General features: G+C 46.7%; 1 pseudogene; it reads left to right on the top strand.

Annotated features, from left to right (window-relative positions):
- The first annotated feature begins 4,547 nt into the window (after positions 1–4,547).
- Positions 4,548–5,347, top strand: LOC125548882 (annotated as a pseudogene).
- The last annotated feature ends 670 nt before the right edge of the window (positions 5,348–6,017 follow it).

Genomic DNA, 6,017 nt, shown 5'->3' with positions numbered 1-6,017 from the left:
CTTCAAAAGCGTTTTGAGAGACACGGAGCATATGATTACTCTTCGTTCTACAGTAGTACTACTTCCTCTGTTCACTTTTATAGGAAAATTGAAGACATTTTAGACAATGTGTAAAACAACCTATTTTGAGTTGTCTTAAATGACTTACAAAAATGAATGGAGGGTGTATTTAATTTCTCGATGGCAACAACATGTAGGTGTAGAAGTTCTGTATTCACGATGCCATGTCTGCCACCATCAACCTCTAAAGACTTGTCAAAATAATTTGTGCCCTTCTCTACATACCCTAAGGTAAACATCGTTCCTTCCTTCCCCAACATCTGCCTGTGATTTTGGTTGAATAACCTCTCTTTCTTGAGTGCAACAATTCAGTGCCCATGTGCATTTGCACCGTGGCATGAACAGTAGTAAACAAAATTAAAATATGATTTTTGGTTGTCGCCCAAGATGCTTGAATGATCATGTGTGTACACAATTCAACGTGTTTTGACATTCGAAGTTTTCATGGTAAAAAAAATGGCAGCGACAGAAACTTTGGAAAAAGAACATTGTTTGGACCCGATTTTGCCTTTTGCCTATATATAGCTCCTGGAACGTCCACCTGCATTTTTTTTGCATGCACATCGCGCACTCGAGCATCTTTGATGTAAAAAAAATCTTTTTTTTTTCATTTTAACTATTTTTTGAATTTTGATCCTGGAGCTCAAGGGTGAGTTGAAGTTGGTTTTCTGGTTCATCTTCAGCTATCTTATAGCATTGCTCTAATCTCGGTAGATGGAGCCATGGATCAAAATTTCTCAAGTCTCAAATGAACCCCTATGAGTGGCTAGGGTGGAACACTTGCCTCACGTGGATTTGACAAAAAAAATTGACGCCGCAATTTCAACCTCCATTGCGGAGGCCCTCTTCTCCTTGCAAGATGCCAAGTATTTCGCAGGACATGGTGGCGATAGCATCTCCGACGAGGTCTCCCGGGAGCATTAGGACTCAATTGCATTTCTGTCGAATCATTTTCGGGTCCGATTTGATAAAGGGATAATCATGTTATAATTTTTATTCCATGTGGGATTCTTTGTGCAGTGTTGTAACTCATTTCATCTATTAATGCTGCCCTTGTTAAAAAAGGTGAATTTGTGAATGGTTACCGATTTATCATGCAAGCAAAATATGAAAATTGATTAGAACCAGGCGACCGATCAACGCCCACATCCATCACGCACATCTTGCTGGTGGACCCCACGTGTAACCCTTTGCCAACCTTATATCTACCGCAATCATCTAGCGCATGTATGCAGCCACACACTCTAATTCAACCCCCCTCTCCCTCACTCGCTCTCACACAACTTTTTGTGCATCTCCTACCTCCCTTATCGTCGTTCACATTGACACCGCCACTCACAACACCATGGATTAATCTTTCTCTTGCCATCACCGCTCACCTTCCTCCTCTAAATATCATTGCACATCTATGGCTCACACCTACTGGCGCCTCCTACCGGGAGACGCTAGAAGGCAGTGTCTCGCCGCTGCAGGGAGCTGGAAGGCCGGCCGCCGACACTGTTGGCTAACCTACGCCGATGTCCTCCGACATGTTACAAGTGGGCCACAAGGCTTCTGCAACTGCTGGCCACAAATGCTACGCCCACGATCGCGGATGCAGGGCGGCGAGTGGCCGTGCTGTGAACGACCACACCATGTTGGGGACGGCGAGCGTCCGTGTTGCAATGTTGGGACCGACCGCGACCCATGTTGGGGATGGCGAGCGTCCGTGCTGGGATCGGCCGCGACCTATGCTGGGACGGTGATCACCCAACTCTACGCCCAACCATGACCCATGCAGAGTTTCTAGTCGGGACATGTGCTGACGCGGTGATCAGCCCACACTATGACCACCCGTGACTCGTGCGGAGTCGCTCGTTGGATTTTTTTGTGCGGTGGCCGACCTCCCCTCGCAAGCGCGGTGAGGGGAGAGGAATGTTTTCATGCAACGTCGCACAAGGCGCGAGACGAGGGGAACGATGCAGCCGGACTGATCAAATGGGTTGGATATTTGGATCCAACGGCTTGGGAGGGAGCCGACCTTGGGCAGGGTCGATCACCCGAAGCGTAGCCTAACCGGCACGAACGGCTCTTCCAGAAGGCCACAGCTTCGAAACGCCCCCCGCCTCCCCAAAATTTCCCACCTCTCCCCCCGAATTCTTGGAACAATCCCCCAAATCGGAACCCCTCCCTCCCTCCCCCCCCGCTCGTCGTCATGCCGGGGCTCCGCCTGCCTCCAGATCGCAGCGGGGAGGCCGCCGCTCGTCGGCGGCGAGGGCGGCAGCAGGAAGCCATCGCTCCTCTCCCCCACCAAGTCCTCCGTCTTCAAGCCCACGCGCCGCCTACCCCAAGAAAGCAGCGAAAGGCAGCCGCCCCGCGGCGGCGAGCGAGGCAGCGGGGGCCTCCCCAGGGGCGACGGAGGAGGGACACAAGAGGTCGAAGGCGACGGCGGTGAGCGCGGCAGCGGGGGCTGCCCCAGCATTCGCAGCGGGGGAGAGAGCCGAGGGCTCCGCGGGCGCGATGGCGGGCGCGGCACCTCGATCAGAGCCGGGGATGCGGGCGGAGATGGTGCGCAGAGGAGGAGCGACCGGGGACCAGAGGAGGAGGATGGGAGCGCAGGAGCTGGGGGCACGACGGCGAGGCCTCCCGCCCGGGAACAAGCGGGTCCCAGCCATGCGGGCAAGCCCTTCTTCGGATTCCTCTTTGTCTTGCTGGATTACTCGGACGCTGGCATCACCGACGAGGTGAGAACTCGAGAAATCTGAACTGCTGGGCGTGCTCTTGTGAACTTTTGACCCTTTTGTGTGGAATTTGGGAGCAAGAGCATAATCTTGTTTGGTATATATATGGCGTTGCTATCACTAAATAATAGGGATCTAATAATTTTCTTACTGTCTCCTTGTAGCTGCATCCTTAATAATCACATGAAAAGAGTTACGTTGTCATGGTTTCTTGGGGTAACAATAGGAGATGCTCCATTTTGGTTGTATACATTAAGTTGGTCAACAAGGCCTAGGTGTCGGATCGGTGGCAATCCAGTCCTAGCATCCAGGCCAGCAAGGTCCTGCCTAGGAATTGCACTGCAAGATCATGCAGCTGGGGCTGCTGAGCACTCGGCATTTTCTGTTCCTTTAAGGAAGGTTTTGAGATCCACCGAACACTAGTCTAGTAGTCTATGCGTTTACCTGAATGTAAAATTGACCTGTAAGCATCAGTGTCCTCAAGTTTTTTCATTCAGAGTTTTCTCACTCGGTTTCTCCTTTCATCGTTTTGTCTGATGGGGACTTTCCCCTAGTTCTAATTAGGTGACCAAGCAGTACAAACAAAGTCTCACCGTACAAAGCCTTAAGAAAATCTGCTTGCTTCTCATTCAGACCATGAGACTTATTTCTCTGCCATTCTTTTCAAATAAAATATCAACATCAGAGGACTTCAACGAGCTTCGCGGATAAATCCTAAATTGTGACATTGTGGCAATTAATCTGAACATGTTAATTTGTTATATGTGGTTGCAAAAGTATTGGCCAGTCATTTTAGACGTAGAATCATGTCACTGTTACACAAAAATGCAGTGCCGTAGTGCAATGTGGCTGATTTTGTGAAAACGAAGCAATATAAAGTACTTTCATAATTAAAAGCAGATAAATCGCACTAATGGCAGTTATTTTTTGAGAAAACACATCTATTTTGGACTTGGTATGCTGGCTTCCTTACATGGTATAGAAGCAATATATAGTCACTTTTATTTTGCAAACATCATCTGTTCTGTCCAAGTCACCCAGTTCTTTTCTCCGAGAAACTTGCAGGAGCACATTTTTGGAATAAACTACAACAGTGGCTAATAGTTTTTGAATATCTATCTTGCATGCGCAGGACTTTGCAGCTTATAAGGAAAAGATTGAGTCTCCTGGTGGAGCACTTGCTACAGGACTTCACTATAAAGAGGCCACACACATAATTGTCAAGGTAGTATTCGCTCATATCACTTTATGAATTATCTAAAACCCGAATATTTTAAATCATGGTATTCACATATTTTTTTGGTAGGGTAACATCCCAGTAGGGGCAAGGATCTTGTGGGAGTCGGAGTTAAAGCAAGTGAGCTCAATAGATTGGGTTGAGAGCTGTTCTAAAGAAAGCAGGCTATTGGCTACTGAACCAAAAGGAATTATTGAAAATCTGATTTCTCCAGAAAACATAATGACACCAACAGCAAAGAAGTCCCATGTAAGGTATGGGTATGCCTTACCTTACATTTTTATTTATTACATTATTGTGGTCATGCATTTTATTAGCACATATGAAAGCACCTCGGAAGGACTCTACTCAATCTTTATCACTGTTACAGGAACTGCAAGTCAACGGGCTCTAAAATCCTGAAGTGTAGTGCTAGGAACAAGCTCGGAGTTTCAAGGAGGCTGAATTTTCATCCTCATCACAGGCACCTCAGTTGTGCGGCAGAGATCAAAGACACAGAGAGTTTGTATGATTATTCTTTGAGGTACAAGATGCACGAGTACTGTGAGCTCCCTGGATGTAGAGCTGTCCTGAGATGCGAAGAAGGATCTAACATAATGATACCGATTACTCTGAAGTTATCAAAGCTTCGCAACAGAGTGATTTTGATGCGTTCATTTAACAAAGTTGTCAAGCTCCATCATGAACACTTTGCTCTTGCTGGAAAGTTTTCCTCGAAGAACTTCCAAATCTATCAAGATGACTCCATCAAGCTTGATGGTCTGGCCGAGGGCGCGATAGTGGAGTACAGTGAAGCTGCCGGGGACCTTGACTATCGCCAATTTGTTCATATGGTTGTAGAGGAGGTATTTCATGGTCAGAAGCTACCATTTGATCTGACCGAGTGGCTAAGGATCATCTCCCAGGGAGTGAAGGCGTGTCATGGCAGCCTGCTCTGCAGCCATATTGACCTGATGGAGCCATATCAAGGATACGGAAACTTTGTCTCATTGTTTCAGCTATTCTGGAAAGTCAAAGATACCACTGGTGGAGAAGATCTGCTAAACTCTCTGGGACATTACAGGGGATGGAAATCTAAGGGCCTGCAATGTTCATTTCTTCGTGATACATTGACCTACGAGGATGAAGCTGGCCATAGATTTGAATATGAAGATGACATCAGAGGACTTCTGAGATTATTGATGAACTCCTTTGTCACTCGGCAAAAAGCCACTGCAGGCTCGCTATCTACCTGATTATGAATGAGTCCCGCAGGTTGCTGTCTGATCTTCAAAGGGCGCTGCACCAGGGTGGTTACCTTAGTCACCTGTCTGTGAATTACAGTATGTGAAAGCATCCTACATTATACTTCTGTGCACAGTATGCTTCCGTCATCTGAGAGAAGACCATCGCACTCTCTGTACATCAACTCGTGTATGGCAGCACATGATTCAAGGCATGCTATAAATCTCAATAGCAGCCTTAGCTCATCTGCGAAGATCCTTCCATTTCATCATGGAGAGGTCTAATGCAATGAAGGCTGAAGGCTGGAGGCCTGGTGCTGTGTTTGAACACAGCTTGTAACTAGAAAATGGATAGCGATTTGATATTCTTCTTTTCTTTTTGGGCTGTATAGTAGAAATCTTGCCCTTCTTTGAGATGTCCTTGTAGTGGACACTCTACACTTGTGTGTGATGACTGGTGTATGTCCTTTACGCCCTTTAGTACGCAGTGGAACATCACGTGAAATCAATATATTCTTTCTTTCTGGTGGTATTGTTGTGAACTTGTTCCTAATGCCATGATAGTTTTGTGATGCTGGCGTGGTGGATCTCTAGACCCTCTTGACATGCATGCATTTTACTCTGCATTGGAATATCATCTGAAGTGTATGTCTTTTTTCTGGCTGTATTGTTCATAATGCCATGATATACCTATTGTCTTGATGATTGATTCATGTCAGTTATGCACTGGAGTGTACAACTACAAAATCACCTCCTGTCATCTGCAGCAGGATAAAT

This window comes from Triticum urartu, chromosome 3, assembly GCF_003073215.2.
Source record: "Triticum urartu cultivar G1812 chromosome 3, Tu2.1, whole genome shotgun sequence".
Lineage (NCBI taxonomy): Eukaryota > Viridiplantae > Streptophyta > Magnoliopsida > Poales > Poaceae > Triticum > Triticum urartu.
The sequence above is the reverse complement of the archived record's forward strand: the minus strand, read 5'-3'. Positions and strand labels throughout refer to the sequence as shown.